This window comes from Balaenoptera ricei, chromosome 16, assembly GCF_028023285.1.
Source record: "Balaenoptera ricei isolate mBalRic1 chromosome 16, mBalRic1.hap2, whole genome shotgun sequence".
Lineage (NCBI taxonomy): Eukaryota > Metazoa > Chordata > Mammalia > Artiodactyla > Balaenopteridae > Balaenoptera > Balaenoptera ricei.
Genome location: NC_082654.1, coordinates 109,588,112 through 109,612,509, shown reverse-complemented (window position 1 = coordinate 109,612,509; position 24,398 = coordinate 109,588,112). Strand labels below are relative to the sequence as shown.

The 24,398-nt window shown below is 46.7% G+C and overlaps 1 protein-coding gene and 1 long non-coding RNA gene across 2 annotated transcripts in view; both read right to left on the bottom strand.

Moving 5' to 3' along the window:
• KCNK1 (potassium two pore domain channel subfamily K member 1) overlaps positions 1–24,398 on the bottom strand; it is a 47,676-nt gene that overhangs the window by 6,347 nt on the left and 16,931 nt on the right. The gene's annotated exons all lie outside the window — the stretch shown is intronic.
• LOC132350607 (uncharacterized) lies at positions 40–23,107 on the bottom strand. The gene is made up of 4 exons (XR_009497955.1): positions 23,070–23,107; positions 16,011–16,224; positions 547–720; positions 40–177 (listed from the first exon to the last, which is right to left on the bottom strand). It is a non-coding gene; the product is annotated as an uncharacterized LOC132350607 (long non-coding RNA).

The window sequence follows — 24,398 nt, the reverse complement described above, 5'->3', positions numbered from 1 at the left end:
CCTCCCACCCAGGAGACGAGCCGGGCGAAATTTACGCTGGTGCTTCAAAGGCTCTATCCTGTTACTGCAGTAAGATTCAACAGTGGGTGCCACACATTTGGGAAGTCCATCACTCTGGATCAGATCTACCCAGCTCTTCCCGATGCATCCAAGCCTGGTTTGGAGGTCACTGTTAGGCTGAAACAGAAGATCTGTGTGCGAGGGAGCTAACACTTCACACTTCATCGTCTCAGGCCATCAGGGAAAATGCATGCGTGAAAGGATGCTTCTCTGCCAGGAGGGTGTACCCCTCCCCACTCCGCTCCCCCCAACCCTCCCCAGGAGCCTCATTAGGACCCAAAGCCAGTACAGACTTGCTCCAAAACACTAGAATGAGGCAGATGATGGTACAGTGGGAAGATGGGGGGAAGACTCAGTGAGGATACAGACATCAAAAAAGAGGAAGATACACGAAGATGAAAGCACACCAAGTCACAGGGCTGAGTGCTTCTTTTCAAATATTTTGTTCGATGATCTGGTTAAACGGCACATCCAGAAACTGCTAACCTTTTTTCCACCTTGTCATTTCTGTAGGTTCCAAGATGCCATATATTCCACAAAACAGACATTAAAAAAAGTCCACACGTTAGGGTCAGTGGTCAAAACATATGTCTCTGACTTTCCACTAGGTTTCAGTCATTCCCAAATCAAGCCAGTCAAGAGACTTCATCTGACAAATGCCTGCAAGAGAGAAGCCAACGGACTGTTTTTAAAATCTCACAAGCCCTTCATCCTGAAAGGATGCACATGTCCGAACAAGTCCGTCCAGGAAAAAGCCAACTAAATGCATTTTTTTGGGTGAAATCAGCTTCTGAAAAAACCCCATCACTCATGGGGTTATTATTGAAAAGTGGCTTCAAAATCTGATTTCTAAAATATATCCTGCTTAGAAATAACTCTGAAAAACCTTCAGCTTCAGATCTCCTGATTCTCTGCTTTATACCAATTTCCGGGGTGGGGGTGGGGGGCCCAGGTCTATGCGGCCACCAAGAAGCTGCCCCGGTTACTCCTGTGCGTGGCCTCAGCACGACAGTCAAGGTGGTTAATCCCAGAAGGTTATGAACGAATAGGGAGTCCCAGCAAATCTACTGAAATTGTATGCACTTGAACATCTCCACACCCGTGCATTTTCTGGAAAGAGATGCCAGAGCTCAGACGCTCAGAAGGATTGAGAGAACCACTGTTCTGAGCATCGGGTCCTGAATCCATCCGGTCCTCCCACACCCACAGCTCCTGGAATGCTTCAGCTGATTCTGGGCATGGTTAAAGAGGGAGACGAGTCAGTCAGGGTTTCCAGAGGGTAACATGAAGGACGGAGAAAGCTTGTAGAATTACGTTCATGCAAAAAAAGGAAGCAGCAGAAATGTGAACGCTTCACTTTTGAGGAAAAACACCTTACAGAGGAATCAGACTTTATGAGTAAAGCAGCCCGTATCACAGAAGACAGGGGCCAATCAGAGCCATGCCAGGCATTAAGGAGGAAGGATATTTTAATGGTCAGAGATCTGGAAACAGAATCTGATAATGGAATCTTATTTAACACGACAAAGCCAACTGGAAAGTGATTCACAAATTTGGTAATGAGCCTCTGACCAAAAGTATCAGGAGACAACAGGGGATCAAGCAGAGACTGTAAGGGATGGATTGACTTTGGCAGGAATTGTGTAGAGAAAACATAAGATTAGCTGAATTTGTTAGACTACGTAAAAGCCTTGAAGCCATGATTTTATTACTGTTTGGTAGCATTGCTGTGAATTATCTTCACTAAAAGTGTAACACACCTGTTTCACATAGGCCACCTCTTCTGTAGCATCTGTTCCAATAAACTACACGATTTCAGTACTAGTAGAAAAAAAATTAATTTCTAGTTTTAAAATACTTTAGGCTACAGTTTTTACTCTCCAATGATAATGGCTCTTTTTATTAGAATCTTAACTAAACTTCCATTTACTAAAATGTTATCTCCAAGCCATAGAGATAATCATTACAAGACTCTAGAATGGCTGTCTGCAGTAATGATTTTTTTTTTTTTGGTCAGTAATGTGTTCCCACTAAGAGATTAAAAATCACTAAAGTGTAGATGCCTCTTGAAAGCCAGTTTCTCCTTTTGATGTTTGCATAAATAATTTTTGTTAGTGGAAAGTACAATGTAAAATTTATATCTCATCTGCAGTCTCTACACTTTCAGTGCTTTACTGAGTACACAGCAATTCTTTTGCAATAGACAGCTGAATGCACCAGACAGAAACCTTCAGTCCTAGTGAATTGTAATGAAGCAGTGAATAATCTACTCAAGTTCAACTGACTCCCCAGATAAATCGCAAAGCAAAGCTCATATTTTTATCTCAGAACCACATTAAAATCCTTTACAAACTAGGAAGGATTTAGCAAAATGTTAATACCTTACTTATTTGGTGTTCCTTAAATTTTTCTAAGGCTATGCATGTCATTTTGGGGCCCAAAAGATTGAGCATGGCAAAGTCTACTGGAAAAACGAACTTCAAAAACTTAGGATCCAGGGACCTCCCTGGTGGCACAGTGGTTAAGAATCCGCCTGCCAATGCAAGGGTCACGGGTTCAATTCCTGGTCCAGGAAGATCTCACATGTCACGGAGCAACTAAGCCCAAGCGCCACAACTACTGAGCCTGCACTCTAGAGCCCGCGAGCCACAACTACTGAAGCCCAAGCGCCTAGAGCCCATGCTCCGCAACAAGAGAAGCCACCGCGACGAGAAGCCCGCGCACCGCAACGAAGAGTAGCCCCCGCTCACCACAACTAGAGAAAGCCTGCGCACAGTAACGAAGACCCAACCCAGCCAAAAATAAAATAAATAATAAAATAAATAAACTTAAAAAAAAAACGAACCTGTTTGTGGCCTGTCAAATCTACATTGTACGTCTGCTTTAATTTTTAAAGAAAAGGGCACACTGACCAGAAGTAAAGAATGTCCACGCTAAACACAAAGGTTAAATGCCTCCCTTCCTGGGATGCCAAGGCTGGGACGCCTCTGATGAAAAGACTGCCTTCCCAGGTGCCAAGGCCGTGCTGACTCGCTGCGCGCATGTGCTGGTCTGTTTCTCTCAAACCTTCAAGGAATGGATCCCTGACTTGTTGGATGTTCTTTGTTCTGACAAGACATAAAACTGTGTTGAAAACCATGCTTCTCTGGAGCAGTTCCTCAGAGTCATATGGGAAGCTGGCTTCCGGGCTATAGTCCTCAGATGGCTCAGATAACACTCTTTTCTATTCTTATTGATTGTTTATTGATTTTTTTTCATCAACAGCTATCTAGGCAGCACAGTGACCTGTCCTGATCCTCCCCTGGACCTGAGACTTCTGCTTGGCCCAGTCTGTTTCTAATTCACTGTTTTTCTGGGGGTTTTTTGTTTTGTTTTTAAAATATTTATTTGGTTGTGCCAGGTCTTAGGTGCGGCACGCGGGCTCCTTAGTTGCAGCACGTGGGCTCCTCAGGTGCGGCACACGGGCTCCTTAGGTGTGGCACGAGGGCTCCTTAGTTGCGGCATGCGGGCTCCTTAGGTGCAGCATGCGGGGTCCTTAGGTGTGGCATGCGGGGTCCTTAGGTGTGGCACGAGGGCTCCTTAGTTGCAGCACGTGGGCTCCTCAGGTGCGGCACGCGGGCTCCTTAGTTGCGGCACGCGGGGTCCTTAGGTGCGGCACGCCAGTTCCTTAGTTGCAGCATGCGGGCTCCTTAGGTGCGGCACGCCAGTTCCTTAGTTGCAGCATGCGGGCTCCTTAGGTGTGGCACACGGGCTCCTTAGTTACGGCACGTGGGCTCCTTAGGTGCGGCATGCATGTGGGATCTAGTTCCCTGACCAGGGATCGAACCCGGGCCCCCTGCATTGGGAGCGCAGAGTCTTATTATCCACTGTGCCACCAGGGAAGTCCCTGTTTCTAGTTCACTGCTGCCTTTGCTTTGGGGTTACTCTCAGGATTTCTTTCCACCTCTGTTCCCCTGTGAGCTAATGTAGAAGAAATGTGTGGGTCACCCCGGGTCTACCTGGTCCCAATTCCACGAGAACAGGGATGGGAGGGTTTGTACCCCCTCCTGATGAGTACCATCCACATCAACCTCTTGCAGACGTCACAGACTGTCACAGAAGATGCTCTACACCCGTGGTCCGGCATTCTCACCCCGGCTGCTGCTGTCGTGCGTGCGGCAGCACCCCATCCCCGCTCCTTGTGTAGGGGTCAGCACACCTGTGCAGGCCCCCGCTCCCCCCGTGTGCCTGTCACACACAGACCTACCTTCCACCCCTGGGACCTCTGACGAAAGAGTTGGAATCCTGATCTAGAGCCTCATGATTGTGCAAAACAGCGCGGCTGTTTCGTTTCCTCGCTCACCCATGCCTGACCACGTCTTAGAAATTTTTGACAACAGGATGACAATGAGAAGAAAAGCTGAAGGAAGCAACAGAACAAGGGTCTAGTCCTTCTGAAAGCGCCAGTATTTTAAACAAGCCTTTCTGATCATATTTCCTCCACCGGCCACTTCCCTCAGGTGTGCCTTTGGGTTTGACAGAATTATCCTGCAGCCATCACTTCCCTGAGGTCTAAAGTTCTTAGACTGCAAAGGCTTCCCAGTCACGCACTTTTAGAACAGGGTTTGAAAATACATGCCATAGGCGTTTTCCCCCCGGGCAAGGATGCTGTGTGGACAATTCCAATTTCTTTTCCTCTAGGAACAGCGGGCACCTTGCCCTGTGGAAGACAGGCTCAAGAGGTAAAGGAAAAAGTGCTGGAGGACCGGAAGACGACACACCATTTACTGGACCCTGAATTTCCAAGCCCCGCCATGCAGATCATCAGCATAGTTCTTGTTTGTCCCCAAGCCTCAATCCAGGCTAGAAGTGGTCCTAAACTCTTGTCTGGTGTAAAGGGGTGGAGGAGCCCTGGATGCTTGCTGGACCAAACCACTCCTTGCTTTACAGAGACTCAAAGCAGTGATGTCCCAAGGTTTTCTGGCAGGAAAACACAGGTGTCTACTTCACCTTGGTGGAAAAATCTCTATACCTTTCAAAGGCAGAGGTTCCTGGAATAAACTTTTTTTTTCTCTTCCATTTGACTTTAAAGACTCTGATGCTCTTGAACACTGAGAACATAGGGAGGAAAGTGCAAACAAAAAAGTCCTTTGCAATACCACACGTGTAAACCAAAGGTGGTGCTTAGGGAAACGGGCCGAGGAATCTGACATCCTAAACTTGAATCCCGGCTTTGCTTCTTACTAGCTGTGTGACCCTGCAAAAACTTTATGCCTTCATTTCCTCGTCTGTCAAATATGAATAATACCTCTTACCTCTTGGAGGTATGATGAGGATTACACCGAAGCATCCATGTAAAGCAGTGAGCACAGATGCCGGTACCTAGGAAGTACAGAGCAAGTAAACTCTTCTACGGATGCTGAAAGAACTAACAATTCTCTCGACAATACGTATGCTCTTCCAGACTGGCCACTAGGCATGCTAGTTTGAAGATGTCTGTATTCTCTCCTCTGTTCTCTGCTCACATTTTAATTTTCCCTCCATCCTTCAAGACTCCTCTTCCACACTGATGGGTAAAGCAGTTCCTGGTAACAACGAAACACCTAACAACAGCACTCGGGGGACAATCTGATACACAGGACTTTGTGGCCTCTCTGTAGTTGGGGACAACACTAATGACCCCCACTCCAACAGAAAAATCCAAAGGCTCCCCTCTCAATTTCTCACTCCCTTCACTGTAAACGGCCCAGTAAGGCCCCATTCACCACAACCACGTTCTTATGGGTAGATCCCAGGAAATTCCAATGATTAAAGGTAGGTGAGACCCCTCCCACAAAATTTCTCTACTAGGTGGTATGTTCTATACAAAGAAAAGAGGCACTACATAGCCACACAACCTATTGTTAGCACAGGGAAGTTCAAGTTCTCTCTCCTTTAGGTGCTGCAACAAGCAGTTACTTGAAAGGCTGGGCGGAGGCAGATACCACACTCCTCTAGAAGCCAGATTTCAACCACCTTCTGGTCCAATCAGGTGACAGAATCCTCAGGATCCTTGGTGAAGTGGCAGAGCATTGAAGACGGCCGAGTCCTCGAGCTGGAATGCCATGGTGAAGGATATCCATTTGCTGGGTTCTGAAGGTTTTATACCCCCTCGTGCAAGAGTAGATGAAAAACATCTCTAGTCAACCTACGTAACTTGAATGGAAAACCATCCATCTTACCCATGAAAATACTTGTAGTACTCCTTATGCTAATTCATGGACTCTGGTCTATACTTAGGCCTTGCTGAGACCTCAGGAGAGTGGATTTCTAGTTAGGGTCTCTCAAATGCTAACTAACTTCCCCTGGAGTACATGTTCCTAATCAGGGAACTTCACATGTTAACTCCCTGCCCCTGGACTACAGACGAATTGATAGGAACGCTATCACACCATCGATATGGGAATACACAACACCTCTGTACTTCTCTTAGGGTCTGACGTGACTGACTTTTCCTTCTAGGAAATCTCACTTCTCTCGGCTCTGGGTCATGGCCCAGTCGGCACAGGATCTCCTTCAGGAACACCCGTGAGTGGGTCTTCCACAGGGCGAGGCTCGCCTTGCTGCCTTGGTCCCAGAGCAAAGCCACATGCATCCGCCAAGGACACGTGCCTTGGTTACCGGAAGCCACTGAGATCAGGGCCACGTCACTGCAGCATTGCTTGGCCAAAACTTACTAACCCGATATGCCAGGGAAAACTCAAAAGCAGGTGGGGGAGGTGTGTGGGATGGAGGAGACAAGAATGGGAAGATTCAGCGTGTTGACAGCTGGCTTGTGGGTACACGGAGGATTCATTATGCAACTCCCTCTAATTCTGTCTATATTTGAAAATAACCTAGAAGGACAGACTTAAAAGTTAAGGCTTTGAGGTGTGGATGTAAGAACAGTTTTCCATCTACATAACATCGAGGAGAACATTCTAGATTTTTCTTTACTCCTTGAAATCCTGCTTTGGTACAGGGCAGTGCTGGAAGTTAGCACATGAACAGAAGATCAATTAGGACACAGAGGTGTGGCACTCAGAGACATGAAGATACAAATGTGCTTTTTAAACTGTTACAGGGACTTCCCTGGTGGCCCAGGGGCTAAGACTCTGCGCTCCCAATGCAGGGGGCCTGGGTTTGATCCCTGATCAGGGGACTAGATCCCACATGCATGCTGCAACTAAGAGTTCTCATGCTGCAACTAAGGGTCCTCATGCTGCAACTAAAGATCCTGCGTGCCACAGCTAAGACCCAGTGCAGCCAAATAAATAAATGAATGAATGAACGAATGAATGAATAAATAATGGTGGTGGAATTATATATTTAAAAAAAATAAACGGTTACAAGTCTGTAACAATTCCATAACCTCCTTGAACAGATGGCTTAACACCTCCGGCTGTGCTTTGAGGGCACAAACTCCCAGGCTGTAGGCAGCTCAGACATGTGTGGGCCAGATGGATGGGGGGATGTCAGTTCTGGGGCTTCCTCAGGAGAACTGCCAGGGGGCCCATGCACACCTGCTGTCTGCTCCTAGATGGGGGACACAGTTCTCAGGTCCATCTGCCAGCCTTGGGGCGGGGGGGAGTTGCAGCAGTGCGGCCCACAGAGCACCTCCTGGTCCTGCCAACCCGTCACTGATGAGCAGCGTTCCAGAAAATGCTATTTCTCTAAGGCTGAAGGAAGTGCAATCCGCTCCGACACGGCTCCCCACAGATGCTGGGCCTGACCTCATCCTCCTGTGAAACTCCCGGGGCGGGGGGACAGGATTCTTGGGGGGCGCCGAGCACTAGAGCGGAACAGAGGATTTGCAGCCAGAACCCAAAGGCAAGGCAGCCCTCCAGGCTCGGCATTGGGGGGGAGTGGGAGCCCTGAGGACAGAGCAGGACTGAGGCAGGGGGGTGAGGACAGTCCGGGTGGCGGGAGTTCGGGGGGCGTGTAAAGGGCCAAGCTCTCCCAGCCACCCCGGTGGCTCAGGTGCCCTCCTCCCAAGGGACCCCCAGATGTGCACCTGGCTCTCCCCGGGGGAAGCTGTGTCTGCCTTAAGGTGATTTCAGCCCTAAGTTCCAACTGATGTTTGCTGAGCCCTGAATGTGTTCCAGGCAGCGGGGTTTGACAACCTCATTTACATTCAGGTACGAAGTCATTCAACTAGAACCACCTTGCTCAAGAGCAGCCACACAAAGCTCACTGATGCCCCAGCCTGGGGAGAGGATCCCTCTGTAGCAAAGGCAGACTGAAAAGAAAAAGATTTACGTGAATGGAAACAGAGGCGCAGATGACACACCCACTTGTAAAGCTGACACCTTAATAAGGGGATTCGGGTACCACATTCCCAAAGATGAAATATTGGGCTCAAAAGCGTCACTTTGAATAGAATTTTCTAGCTCACAGATATGCCGGATTTTAAGCGGGGAAAGCAGAAGGAACAGGTCCGTCAGAGGCCTCCCTCACTGGTCCAGCTTTGGTGGGAAGATCTGTGGACCCCAATGCCCTTCCTTCTACTGGTTCAATATGACCTCCATCTAAACCACTGTGTTGAAACAGGTCTGTCTCCTCCAGGTCACCAATGGCTTCCGTCTAGTGAAATCCCCCAAACGGTTCTATTCTCACGTTTCTCAACTTCTAGGCGCCATCTGACCAAGCTGACTGCCCCCTTGAAACAGTTTCTTCCCTTGGCTTCTCCCTCTCATTCGCTGTCTCCCGGCTCACAGGCCCTTCCTTCTCAGGGTCCTTTGCTGGTCCTTCCTCCGTGATGAGCGTGCCAGACTCCAGCCCTCCAGGACTTACCCCTCATACTCTGTCTACACTCACCGCCAACCCCAGACTACAGCCACCGGAAAGCAGAGGGGGATCAGAGTCGAGCCTGCTTGTGACCTAACAGCAGCATGACATCTTTGAGGAAGCTCTGCCTTGGATGATGGCATCCAGACCCGAGGCTTTAAGTACCATCTTTACGCCTGTGGTTCTTCAACCTGGCTGTACATTAGCTTCACCTGGGGGCTCTTAAATACCTTAGAGATGTCACTTCAATTGGTCTGGGATGAAGTGCAGATGTTGGTATATATTTTTAAGCTCCCCAAGAGACTCCAACATACAGCTAGCATTGAGAACCGCTGATCTATATACTACAGTGATGGCTCCCAAATTTACTTGTCCTCTTTTCTGAGCTTTCAGTTTATGCCTAACATCCTATTCAAAATCCTGTCTTGGATGTGATACAGGCATCTCAAAATTAATATGTCCCCGAAAGATGTCTCGATGACGACATACTTAGGACCACCTCTGCCCTCGTCATCACCCCTCACCCTGAAAACCTCAGCCCAAATCTGCCCCTTCCCTAGCCTAGTCTTCCTCGTTTCAGGCAACAGTATTGGCATCTGGTTCTGATTTTTAAAAATTTCTTCTTTCCCTTGTCCGCAACCTCTGCTCGATCAGCAAATCCTATTGGTTTCACTTCTAAAATATGTCCTAAAGCAGAGCACTTCTCATCATTCTCCCTGCTGCTGACCCACGGCCCAGGGTTTTTCTCCTGCATCACTTTCTCAGTCTCTCACTTCCCCTCACGATTCCACTCCCCCAGCCACTGATGTGTGCCAAAGCTATGAGACACTTGCGTTAGCGCCCTGTAGCTGCCTTGAGAAGCCGACCCGGCGGCTTAAAACAGCGGAAGTGTATCTTCTCCCAGTTCTGGGGGCCAGGGGTCTGAAATCAAGATGTTGGCAGGGCCGCACTGTCTGCAAAGGCTCTGGGGGAGGATCCTCCGTGCTCTCCCAGCTTCTGGTGGCTCCAGGCCTCCAGGAAGGTGGTTTCCTTGGCTTGTGGCCGCATCACTCCGTGTCTACCTCCACCTCCACCTGGCCTTCCCTCTGCATCGTCTCCTTTTCTGTCTCGTATCACGACATCTGTTACAGCATTCAGGGCCCACACGGACAACCTCACCTCGAGATCTTTAACTCAGTTACATCTGCAAGGACCCTCTTTCCAAATAACGTCACAGGATCCAGGGTTAGGACCTGAACATAAACTGGGGGCGCGTGGGGGGCACCATTCCACCCACTTCAATACTATAAGGTTAGCTTTGCTTTTTTTTTTTTAAACAAAACTACTTCTCAGACAGCTCTGCTATACCCAACAGCGGTGCACAAGGTTGACAGATTACAGGGAGCACTTCTTTTTTTTTTCTTTTCTTAATTAATAAATTAATTTATGTTTTTGGCTGCGTTGGGTCTTCATTGCTGCCCACGGGCTTTCTCTAGTTGCGACGAGCGGGGACTACTCTTTGTTGCGGTGCGCAGGCTTCTCATTGCAGTGGCTTCTCTTGTTGCGGAGCACGGCCTCTAGGCACGTGGGCTTCAGTAGTTGTGGCACACGGGCTCAGTAGTTGTGGCTCACGGGCTCTAGAGCGCAGGCTCAGTAGTTGTGGAGCACGGGCTTAGTTGCTCCATGGCACGAGGGATCTTCCCGGACCAGGGCTCGAACCCGTGACCCCTGCATTGGCAGGCAAATTCTCTTTTTTTTATATGAATTTTATTTTTTTTTGAATTTTTGAATTTTATTTTATTTATGTTTTATCCAGCAGGTTCTTATTAGTGATCTGTTTTATACATATTGGTGTATATATGTCAATCCCAATCTCCCAATTCATCCCACCCCGCCACTTTCCCCCCCTGGTGTCCATACATTTGTTCTCTATGGCAGGCGGATTCTTAACCACTGCGCCACCAGGGAAGTCCCTAACGTCATCTTTGAATAATGAAAATCATATCACATCACCCCTTGGATTAGAATCCTCTAATGACTTGTCACTGCAAGTACTGGAAATAGAACACAATCTTAAATTCCTTGCTACGGCTTATTGGACTCTGAAGATCTGGCCCCTGACTACTTCTCTGACCAAACTTCCTACTACTACCCCCCTCACATACTACTCTCTGGAAAACACCAGCCTTTTGTCTCCTCTTCAGAAAGTTTGAGCTCTGTCACGGGAGTGGCTCCTTTTCTTCATTCAGGTCTCAGACCAATATCACTGCCTCAGAGGGGGCTCCAGGGCACCCTCTCGACAGTGGTCCCATCCCCTCCATCACTCTGAAGCCACTACCCCATCTCAGTTTCCTGTCTCGCACCAAACACCGCCTTACTTAGTTACATACTAAGATGTCTTGTTGACTGTTCCATGCCCAAGTGCCCAGAAGAGCCGCTTGGTCAGTAGGGTGCACTGAATAACTATATGCATTAGTAGGGTATCTGTTTAAGAAGCACCATGAACGCCCCTGAGATGGGTGGCAGTTTTACTGTCAAGACACGTGAACTTCGAAAACTCCTTTGGGATTGTGGCAGCACAGTTGATTCTGTCTTATTATACTTTCCCTCCACAGTCCAAATAGTCTACACTGAGTGTGGCGGGGGGGGGAGCAGGGGAACTCAGATGACGCCGGGTCTGGAGATGGTGTGAGCTGTGGTGTATACGGATTCAGCCACATCACGCCATGCCATAAGGTGGGGGTGGCGTGGGGCAGTCACGGCCGCTCCTGCCAAGCTGGTCAAAGGCCCCATGGACAGCCCACACCAGCTGAGAAGTTCAGGTCTCCTCCTCCTCTGACCTCTGTCAACAGGGAATGACAGGGTATCACAATCCGAGGACTCGATCAGGGAAGAGAAGCACAGCAAGGGCGGAAGTGCAGTAGCTAAAGGGAACTCACTCTGGGGCAAGTGTCTACTAATAGGAGCTCATCAGAGAAAATCTTATCCTCTAGAAGGAAATGTCAAACTATAAAGTCCTAAGTTGACATGAATTCCATCACCGTACAGTGAGTTGGAGTGGGCCACCCTCTTCCCCTGGACCCCACCCAGACATTTTATTTCTACTGGTACCTACATGCTCCCCACCTCCCCACCCAGCCCCCAAGGAGTCCCTAATTTATATATACCCCAACTGCCCAGTTCTCCCAATCAAACCCAGCCCTCCGTTCCCAACCACCTAGAGGCGAATGTACCGTAACCACCTCTAACGCAGCAAATCTGCGAAGGAACCCGAAAGCTCGCCCCTCAAACCAACTCGGACACTGGCTCCGCTGTCCGCCCGCCAGCTGCCTGAGAAGGATCCCCGACTCGCTCTGCCTCACCACCACCGTGCAAGGGCACACCGAGAGCCCCTGACTTTGGGAGAATCGCCCCTGCTCCCTCCTTTTCCTCTGTCATCACTGCGGTGTTATGGTTGAGGATTTGATCATCCCTCCTCTGTACCCAAAGGAGCTACCGGCTCTTCTCCCGCTCTGCCCATCCCTCGCGCCACCATCTCCCACTGCGAAAGGTTAAGATTCAGACCCCCAGGTGCACGCTTGGTGCCCATCGGGTCAGCCTCACTGCCTGCTCAGGGCCGATCAAAGAGAACCGGGAGATGCTCCCAGAAGAACACACCCTGCCCTTCACGCTTGCACGATTGCACACGCACTGCTCCCTTTCGTCTTTCTGACCTGTCCCCGAGCCCCCGCGGGCCTCAGTCTCTGCTTACGCACCTGCAGCATTGCTGTGACAGCCCCCAAGACACGTAGCCCCCTTCCCCCTCGCCTGTCCCTACCAGAGGCTGGCAGAGCCACCAGTTCCTGTCCTTGTCACCCCACAAGCCAGGAGTGACCACACGGGCGTAGCTCGGGATAATCAGCTGTCCCTGGAAATGTGCTGGAGGGAAGCTTGTCTGGGGAACCTTTGTTTCTTCCCCGCTTTATCACCAACAGCATGCGGGGAGCAGAGGGGCCATCCTGCGATGCTGAGGGCCCGGCCCGAGGGGAGGAGGCGGCAGGCAGGAAGCTGCACCAAACACCTGCCAGCTAGACCAACGCCTGCAACCGCTCCCCATCGGACGATATAATGTGAGAAAAATCACCCCCCCACACACCAGTTTAAGCCACTAGAAATTGGGATTTTTCTTTACCGCAGCTGAAAGCAATGTTCATTGGTACAGTCACTTGTATTATGGTGATCATTTACATGCTGCTCTAAGATATGTTTGATTCTTCTAACTCTGAAACCCTAGCACAGGGCGTTGCATATGGCAAGCTGATGAAGGCTATAAAGCCCAGAAAGTGTTGCCTATGAGGAAAGCAGTCCTAAGAGGCTGTTCCAGGCAGACACGAGACGTACCTGACATTTATGCTCAACATTTTCCCAGAAAACCACCTCTTTTGGAACAATTTACAAGGGTACTTTAAGAGATTGAAAATACACATGTAGAGAACAGACTTGTGATTGCCGAGGTGGAAGGTGGATGGGCGAGGGATGCACTGGGAGTCTGGGATTAGCAGAGGCAAACTATTATACATAAGCTGGATAAACAAGGTCCTACTGCAGAGCACAGGGAACTATTCAATATCCTGTGATAAACCGTACTGGGAAAGAATCTGAAAAAGAATGTATACATATATATGTATAACTGAATCACTTTGCTGCACAGCAGAAATTAACACAACTTTGTAAATCAACTACACTTCAATAAAGTAAATTTAAAAAAAAAACAAATGTAAACTGTTGCCAAGTTTCCATCATAGGGATATTAGTTCACTTGATAAGAAAACAACTCTTGGAGCCAATTTATCTTACCATTGACACCTAACTATAATTAATTACTTTCAAGTCTGTTTTGTTTTTCAATGGAGATGAAATAAGAAATATAATGAGCCTGCTGAATTCAAGCTCATCACTAGGTCAAAAGCCAGGCTGGGCTCCCAGACAGTTCCTAAGAGTTCAGCACTGAGAATTCCAATTGCCCCTTTATTACTCACCTGCCTACCTGCAATAAATCAGGCTCAGAGTTAAGCCCACACTGACAGCAATATCGCACAATGACTACTTCTTATGTTTCCTTGCCTTTTCAAAACTACTCATGGTGCCAAAAAAGTTCTATTTTATCAGAGGAGTACATTTCCAATGTATTCAAATGTTACCAAAAATGTTTAACTCTTCAAACCAGTATCATATGGTTTTATCTCCCTGTTGCTTCCCACGCACCTGGGGTATTTGTCATTCTATTTGGACAAGAGAATTCTCATCTCAGATCTCTTTTTGGATATAAAGTTTATAGCCCCCTTTGCAAATCCTCATTGAAAACATGAGAATAGTGAAGTAATCGCAGAACCCACTCCCTACCCACACCGCGCTCAATTGCTTATCAGTTTCTTTCCCATTCACCCCAAAGTCCCAGGTTAGCAAATGCAGAGAGCCAGAATGAGGCAGGGGGAGAGCCCCAGAGGATCTCAGCAGGTGAGAGTGACCTGGAGGAAGGAACAAGCATTCAGTACTTTTCAGGAATGAGTTTTCAGGATAAAAGTCAGGAGCACAAAACTAAAACCCAAACCACAGCCAAGTAAACACGTGAACAAACTTGAGACAGGCTGGTACCTGGGACCTGGGACCCTTTGCTGCAGCGCTTGTAGCTGGCTAAATGTCTCTCCTCCAGCAACAGAATACAAAGAAACTTTAAGGAACTAAAAATAACTGCATGCACAAGCAATTAGGGCAAATTATGGACAACAAGATACAAAAAGACCAAAAACCCAACTGCCACTTCTGAAGAGCCGGGAGCAAGAGCAGGGGGTCAGGAGCAAAAGTGAGGTACTGTTCATGCACCCTGCACAGAACACCACCTAAGTAGTGGGCAAAACACCTAAGCCACGCCTCCAGCCGACCTTTGGACCCGCCCCTACCCTTACCCCATAAAAGGGACCAGCTCACCCCACCCTGAGGGAAGCAAGCAAGAGAAACGGTTACTTGTTTTCGCTCCCCAGCTGTTGCAGCAGGGGCCCCAATAAAGCCTTGCCTGAATTTCTTGTCTGACGTCTTATCAATTTCTATTGATTAAGGAAGGCCAAGAACCCTGGTCAGTAATGAAACCACAATGCCAAGTTCATGAGATGACTGATTGCCTCTAGGTTGTTTTTTTAAACACTGGACAGCCTAAAGAGCACTGATTCTCCCCCTAGGATATTAGTGGGGAAAGGATCAAGTATTTGACACAAACACACAGGGAATGTTCAATACTTTGGCAGATTCTTCTATTTTAAATATCCTTGGCAAATAAACGAGAAGGAAGCTTAGTGGTGAAAAGGACGGTATCTCTTGTGGGAGAGAGAGATTCAACCAGGCAACATAAAAGTTGGAAAATCAACCCCTCTCATAAATGTTGATAGCTCAAAAAGCAGGAATGTGCTTTGGTTGTGATGTTCGGGTCTATATGACACACCTATTATGGATCAAACACTTAAGAGATGCTGCAGGTTCTACAAAGAAACATAGAACCAGCTCCATGCTCCTCTTGTCTTATGAAAAATACAGTTGCAGAAACAAAAAGAGAACATTTGTAAAAAGGCAGAACAGTGTATTATTAGGGGCTAAGTGAGTGGTTAGAAATGCTCTATATAAAAAAGGAGATGGGCAAGCGCTATGTGACGTCAGTGTCAGCCCTTTCTTTGATCTGGGTCCTGATTTAGGGTCATATGGATGAAAAACTCAAATCCTATACATTCACCTCTTCTTCTGGTGCCTCAGGACGGGAGCCTAATCGCAAGCCAACAGTCGTGGGTGAATATACACATAGGTGCAAAAATATGAAGACTTTTGAAGACTTTGGTCAGTGGAAACTAATCACCATTGGGCTTATGTTTTGCTTCCCCAAAAAGGGACTGGTATCATTTGTTTTGTGGGCAATTACCCTTAGGGAGCAGGAAAACGTATCTGCCACTTCTGTGGACCCACGTGCTACCCCACAGAGCCAGCCGTGGGAAGGACAAGCTGCTTGATAGAATCACATGAATTCTTCCCTTTCTAAAAATATTACTTTCTGGCATCAAACCCTTTCCCGAGTGTGGCTCAACTTAGTCGCACAGCCCAGCGATGCAGAGCTGGGCTATTCAGCACATCTTGCTTCCCACCAGCTGGGTCCCCAGGGCTCGCACCTGCGCAGTAGGGCGGCTCAGCCACAAAGAGCTCAGAGTGTCCCAGAGAGGAGGCTGGGAGGCTGGCGGTCTCCGCGCCCCGCTGCGCTGCTGCCTCCAGAATCCGTCACCGCTTCACAACGCTGCACCACAGAGCTCCTTCTGCAGCGCTTCAGTCCATCTGTCTTAGGAAACATTCTCACTTCCACTAAACCATCATTTCCTGAGCGGATTTCTTTTTTGGAAACGTCATTACATAAAAACACAAAAAGAGAAAACAGTCACTTTTTCTTCTTTTCCTAACCCACGTCTCTGTATGACATCATTGAAGAGAAAGCAGTGAGCCCCCTGTTTAGGGAGGGCACAGTGTAGAGTCAGGGGAAGTAGAGGCACGTGGGGTCCCCCCCCACTTTTAAGCATCTCAGATCTGACACTAACTTGGCTTTGTTTTACCGTTTAAGACAGAAAGAGTGAATATCCAAAGCAGCGCTTTATTAACTTTAAAAGTCAACGCTCCTTTTGGATAAACGAAACAAGGACAAGAAATCCATCACGGGGTGGGGTCCCGCTTCTCACTGGCGGGGGAGGGGAGGGATAACCCTTTATGTTTTTCCACAGCCCAGAACATTCTCTCAAACATTAATTTCTGTAATTGGCACTGTAATAGGGAAGAACAAATCGGACTCCATATTGGATCCGTTTCTTTTACTTTAACCTTTGTATTCTATTGCTTTTGCTACAAGTTAAGAATGTTGCCTGTAGCCTGAAATATACAAGTTAGTTGTGACCTTTAAAGGTATAGCACTTTTCCATTCATATAGAGATTAAAAATTGCAGAACAGAGAATAACATTTGTCTTGTGGGAGGTTTATAGGAACACAGTGGCCTGACCTATGTGGACAGATGCAAGAACAAAGGATTCCCACACCAAGAAGTCTGCAACAACCAGCCACACCCCCTCCCCCCTTTAGTATAAAAGAAGCCTGAATTCTGATTCAGGTAAGATGGTTCTTTGGGACACTAATCCACCATCTTCTCGGTCTGCTGGAGATTCCAATAAAGTGGCTATTCATTGCCCCAACAACTAGTCTCTCAACTTATTGGCCTTTCGTGCAGCAAGCAGTCTGAGCTTGGACTGAGTAACAAAATGGTAAATAATAAATATAAAATATAATACTTAGTATTCAAACTACATGTCGCTCTCCCCACATAGCCATTGAGAAGCTCTGCTCTGAAAGGCCTTAAATGCTGTTTCTAATCAGTCCAATAAATAGAACCATTTAAAATATAAAATGAGGGGCTTCCCTGGTGGTCCAGTGGTTAAGAATCTGCCTTCCAGTGCTGGGGATGCGGGTTTGATCCCTGGTCAGGGAACTAAGATCCCACATGCCACAAGGCAACTAAGCCCACACACCGCAACTACTGAGCCCACACACTCTAGAGCCCGCGTGCTGCAACTAGAGAGCCCGCGCCACAACTAGAGAGAAGCCTGCGCACCACAGCGAAAGGTCCCACATGCTGCAATGAAGATCCCGCGTGCTGCAACTAAGCCCTGACACAGCCAAATACATACATACATAAATAGATAAATAAATAAAATAAAATGTAAAATGAGTTTCCTGCTCCTCAAATGACCAAATTGTATTTACTTTTAATCCAGAGTTTCCCAAAACAATATTACATTCTAACAATTCCACTGTACCAAAAAAGCAGACTTTCCATTGTACAGGTTTTGTACAGGTGAAATCTCATCACTGGTCAGCCCTGGGAAATACACCACAATCAGAAAGATTCCACTGAAAGCTTGGTAATTCTGTGTTTATGAAAAGATAAACAAGCACTGCCAAATGGAAATTTTAATTTGAATGAGCTGAGGGGCTAGCTTGAAAGAAATGATGGTGAAAACTGAGAGATGGGCAGAAAAAACTGGTTAAGTGTATTGGTGAGTTTTTTAAGCCCTTTTGTTTCAAATTCTCCTTACATTTTCATCCCACTGAACAAACAGAAGCCAACAGAAAAGACTTCCCACAAGAACCCAGCAGCACATCTCCCCACCCGTGAAAATTACCGCCAGCCTTTCTCTTTTGTTCCTGAGGCCAGCTTTCCACCCGGGCAGGAGGTCCCAACCCCACTCACCTACCAAATACTCAGCCCAGCAGGTCTACCTTCTTTCCACAAGCAATGTTACTCTCCCATCTTAAACGAAGAAGGTAACCCTTCTCCTGATCTTCCACTTCCCTGCCAGCTACTGACCATTTTCCTGCTCCTCTGTGTAGCAAAACTGTAAACCATTATCCACCTCCTACCTCTAATTCCTCTCCTCTCTCTTTTTAATAGACTTTACTTTTTAGAGCAGAACGGTTCACAGCAACATTGAGTAGAAGGTACAGAGGGTCCCGTAAACTCCCTGGCTCTACACAGCCACAGCCTGCCCCGTGACCAGCATCCCCCATCAGAGTGGTACATTTGTTACAACGGATGGACCTACACTGACACATCATTACGGCCCAAACTCCAGAGTTTACCTTAAGGTTTACTCTCGGTGTTGTACATTCTATGGGTTCTGACAAATATATAATGACATGTATCCATTATTATAGTATCACACAGAACAGTTTCTCCTTGCCCTAAAAATCCTGTGTTCCACCTATTCACCTTTCCCCCATCCCCTGGACACTACTTTTTGCTGTCTCTATAGTTTTGTCTTTTCCAGAATGTCCTATAGTTGGAATCATACAGTATGTAGCCTTTTCAGATTGGCTTCTTTCACTTAGCAATATGTATTTAAGTTTCTTCCGTATCTTTTCATGGTTTGATAGCTCATTTCTTTTTAGTGCTGAATAATGTTCCATTGTCTGGAGGTTTCACAGTTTATTTATCCATTTACCCACTGAAGGACACTCTCATTGTCTTTTGAATCTTACTCAGGTTGGGCTTTTACCCTCACCAACTCACTGACCTTGCCCTTGCTAAATCCAGTGGCCAGTCTCAGCCTTCACCTATTCATGCCTCCTTGCAGCAGCGCTAGCACTGATCACCTAGCCTCCAGGCCACGGCAATCACCTGGTTTTCCTGTGACATCACTGATCACCTCTGAGTCTCTCTCATTTGTTTCCTCCTCTTTCTGACCTCTAATGTGGGACAGCCCAGACTCACACATCCCACCAGCTACTCAGTTATCTCCACTTGGCCATCACACAGGCATCTAAACTTAACACGTCCATAGCTGAGCTCCCAACCTGCTTCTACCTGGGTTTATCCCCTCAGCTAGGGGCACCTGCAACTCCACCTCACTGGGACTGAAGCCAAAAGCTCTACAGTCATGCTCATCTCTTCTTGGTCCCTTTCACGCACATCCAATCCATCAGCAAACCCTACAGATGGTTCTGCCATTAAAGAATGTCCGTATTGGACCAGTCCTCACCATCCCCCACTCTACTACTGTGGTCCAAGCCACCAAAATCTCCATGACCATCACTGATCTGCCCAGCCTCATACACTCTACTCTCCAAACAGTAGCACAGTGACCCCGTGAAAACAAGTCAGATGGTGTTTCTCCTCTGCTTCAAATCCTCCAGTGGTGCTCTGCCTCATTCTCTTACAATAAAACCCAAGCCCTTATTATGGCCCATATGGCCCTACCTGATGTGATGACCCCCATATCTCTCCAATTTCATCTGCTACCACACCCTGCTTTTACTCAGCTCTAGTCACACCAGCCTCCTAGCTCCATGACAGGCTCAGTCCTGACCCAGGGCCTTTGCATGTGCTGTCCCTGCTGCCTGGAATGGTCTTTCCTCAATATCCATTTGGCTGGCTTACTCACCAACTTCAGGTCTTTATTCAAAAGTGGCCTACTCAGAGAAGCCTCAGCAAGGCCCCTTATATAAAATATCAATGCTCTCCTCAATGCAAACCTTGTATCATCCTTCTCTGTTTTACTTTCTTTTTCCTTAGCACTTATTTTATGTAAAATATTTTATAAATTTGTAAGTTACTTATATTGATTATTATCATTTGTCCTTTCTGGAATGTATATCCCACGGCAGGAATTGTGGTCTACGTTGTTCCCTGATGTCCCTCAGCACCTAACAATGTTCCTGGGACATGGCAGGTGCCCAAAAGGTATTTCATGCAAGTATGAATGAATAAATGAGGGAGTGAATGAATATACTTGACTTGGCAGAAGCAAATTCATAGCTTAATCTTTAACAAAAACCCAAGGTACCGGTTTTGGTGGCTCATTAACATGTTATTAACCAGATCATACGTGAAGTTTCAAGATTTCAAGTAAAAAAATATACAGCTGTGATGCTCTCTTGGCTTAAAGTTTCCATTTTTATTCAACCATTCAAAAATATGAAAAGTAACAAAAATGTGATGGTCTTGGAGCCGGATTCCAGGTTCCCTTTGGGTAAGGATTGTATTTGCTCTGTTTCTTGCCGTGTTTCAAGCCTAGCAGAGGCTGGCTCATGGCAGGAACTCAAAAGGTATCTGTGGCCTGAATGAACACTAAATAAGGCTTTTATTTTACAGTAAAGTGTCATTATTTATTGAGCTATGCTAGGGTGACCACAACCTCAAGGATACTCCCACCCAAGCAGGTATAAACGTAAACCATTTATATGGAAAAGATGTCAATTTTTCCATTCACAAATTGATAATTGCTAGTAACAGAATATTAAAGTGGTTCCTGAAAAAAGAACAAAATGTGGGTATTTACCTACTTCAGCTGTTGTGAGAATTCCATTTTTTAAAAAGACTTTTTTGGGAGCAGTTTTGCATTCACAGCAGAACCGAACAGAAGGCACTGAGATTTCCCACATACCTCCCACCTTGACACATACACAGCCTCCCCCAGGAGCAACATCCCCACCAGACGGCACAGCTGTTACAACTGAAGAACCTACACTGATGCCATCATCACCCGCAGTCCAGAGTCTACATGAGCGGTCACTCTTGGTGCTGTACGTTCTGTGGGTTTGGACAAAAGTATAACTGACATGCATCCATCATTAGAGGGTCATATAGAGTAGTTTCCCTGTCCTAAAAATCATCTGTGCTCTGCACCCACCCCTCCCCCTGCCTCAAGATAATTCCATTTTGAAGACAATGGATAGATTAGACCGGAGAGCTACTTCTATCTAGACACTCTTCCTTTGGAGTTGGGCCAAGGGGTAAAAGCCTTAAGTACCAGTGAGGGTTATGATAAGTCAGTGTAACTTTGGAAAGAAACAATTATTTCTATTCAAAGTGTCCCATCTGAACAAAATGACCACTTCAGACTCAGATGCTCAGGCTTTTCTTTCAGCTCTGCATTAAGTAATTCGAACGAAGCGGAAGTACAGGATCTTTAGCAGAGGTTCTCAAAGAAGAAGTGGAAGGACTTTAAGTCACTGTACGCAGGGCACCGAGTGGCCATGACAATTCCATGAGCCCTGCTTCTGATGAATCCCCTGGCGCTCACACCTGACTCTCTCAAAAACCCCCCAGGACTGTCAGAGCACTGAAGTTTGAGTCCCACACTCCGCTCCCAACTGCTTCCGGTTAAACAGGACATTTGCATTCACATCTTTAAGGCTATAGGGGAAACAAAGGGCCGCCCTGCTATCCACAGTGTAATGATCTAAGGAAGCAACGTTAGTGAGAGCACTTTGAACTGAAAAAGCGATATCAAATGCAAATATTCTTACTGAGTGCTTATATTTCTTATTGTATCCTGATCTCATTCATTGTCACTGCTGAACACTGGTCTTTACAATTTCTTGTACCCAGCAAATACGCAGTAAATGAATGAATGGAACTATCGTTTCGTCGTGTACTGGACTATTCTAACTCCCCCTTCGCAGTACTAAAAGCTAAACTGGTTTTCCCATTAATTAGTTCATTAAAAGTGAACTGGTTTTCCCTACCATTAATGAGGCTGGGTGTTTTCTTCATAAATCATATGCTTCTAGCATCACCTCATTTCAAATTGTTTCCCCATCCTCAAACAAAAACAAACAAAAAATATATCCCCCAACAAACAAAACATGGAATTTTAGACACTGGAAACTACCAAAATGTGTCTCCTTTTCAGACTGACCTTAAACGCTAAGCAAATTTAATCTTTTACAGGGTATTATTCAAGATTTTAGATAAATCAGCACCACAATTTTGTTCTTCTACAGAGAAGGATCAAATGGGCCTCCAAATTCTGTCTTACAAAATTAGCAGTTTAAGGAATGCAGTAAAGTAAATATTCTCAGATTCAAGAATATTTCTTAATTCCTCAGAAAATCAAACATTAGGTTTAATGAACCATCAACATTTTCCAAGTATATTATGCTAATCTGGCTTTTTAAAATGTACTGACCTACATGAGAATGCCCTGGGGAAGAGCCCTAAAATACATACTCTAATGGAGTTCTCCTCTTAAAATGTTAATTTTTGTTACATACTTTTACTGTTTCATACCTGACCGCAGGTGCAAATGACAAGTCCATCTATTATAGGGTAGATTTCTAAGGGTCACAAAATGAACCTGTATTGCTTGTAACCTCCTCTTCACCCCATGTTTCTCAAGGATCCCACAGCTATTTTCATACAATTCACTCATTGGCAATGGATACAATTTTCATTGAAATGACACATGGAATCAAGCCAAAGTTAACAATAACCTAGCCTTTGTACGGGCCAAGGAGGAAGTTCTGATGCAGAGCTACAGGTAGACACTGGACACTGGGAAGACAGGTTTCAAAACATTTCTGAGAATAGAGAGTATGGTCTCCCAGCTCATATGTTCAAAGACAAAGGCTGTTCAAAAGATGAGAAGCTTCCAGAAGCTAAGTTCTGAGAGCTGAACTGCAAAGGAACCTGATACGGAAGAAAAGCTGGAGGACAAAGAAAGAAGCTGGCAGGTCAGGGCGCTGCAACAGTGAATTGCTTCTGGGAAGAGGTACGAACCCAGGATAATCAGAATGGGTGACTGAGACAACCAAGATTAGTATGTGGACAGCAGAAGCATCCAATTAAGTGCAAGACAAAGAAACCACATCCTGCGCGTGGCCTGCAGGAGGTGGTCAGCAAAGTAGTAATTACCGGAACCACTGAACCAGATCCCCTGGTGAAGTCTAAGCGGCAAACAGAGGACAAATCATTGCCAGGAGAGCCTGCAGCAGTGTCTCCGCTGGATCTCGACAGGGACTGCAGTTAAAAAAAGGATGAGTTCTAGTATTGTAAGAGTGTGAAAAAAACGGACCCTTGAGGCTTCTCATCCATGAATTGACCTTCTCATCCTACCCGGTCAATAGTACTAATAAAACATTCTCCTTGATATAATCAGGTGATTTGCATGTCACAACTTATTAGCTTCAAGTCAGAGCTGAAATTTTTAGGGAAAAAAAGTAGGAAACAGGGCAAGCATGTCCATGTAAAAGTGAATTCATGCAGAACATAACATGAGAGGGATTATTAACTTTGGCAGCAGGCTTGAGGGGAATGAAGAGAACATTGCCTGAAGTAAAGCAGATAGAGCACATATTAACTGCTGCTGAGCCCGTCAGCAAACGTCCCGTTCCCACTTAGGACACAAAGCTATGCTTTCCTCTTCCAACGAGCGCAGCAGCACACATGTACTGACAGAACCAGGGTCCCAGGGTCATGGCGTCTTGGGCAGACACTGTCTGGTTTGTGGGGCTGGAGGTTAGAGTTGGTTTTCAGGTCCAGGGCCAGGTTGAGCTATGATCCCTCTCCAGGGATTAGGACGGGGCTCTGCCCGAATCAGAGGGGATCGAACCAGAAGACAGGCTCAGTCACTAAAGCTTCTGGATGACACACTCTCTCTACCTCTGCCTTTAACGAGAGACGGAGAGTTACCTGCTGGGGAAAAGGCTGAACCCATCGGCCTTTAACGAGACCACACACAGGAACGACCCCGCTGTGTGAGGGTGTGAGGATGCTTCTTTGGGGACATATCGCTAAGACTCTAGCCCAGCCTCATCGCACAGGTGAGGGGAAAAAAGGGGAGGCTGGAAAAACTCAGAAACAAAGGAATCGTCTCACTGGGTTCCTGAATGCACACACCTTTTAAAACATGCGAAGTGGACAGATGAAATTGAGTGGCTTTATTGCACTTTTAGGTAGAAGGGAGAGTGGCTTTCAAAACCATCACGTATATGAGCAAGGAGGAATTCAATTAAATTGACGCTGAGTTAACGTACTGCATACTCTCTTCAACGTACCAGGGCACGGGCTAATTTTTTTCTGCTTTTGAGCTGGTAACTGTTGGGCTTAAAACCCTACTCATCAAGGAGAAACATAATGAGGTGGGCCTAATTAAACTTTGTGTCTTCGAGCAATGATTCTCCTCCTCTCACCCAGTAGCTAAACAGACATCAGCTAGCCGGTGTGTGGCATGCTCTCGTGGGC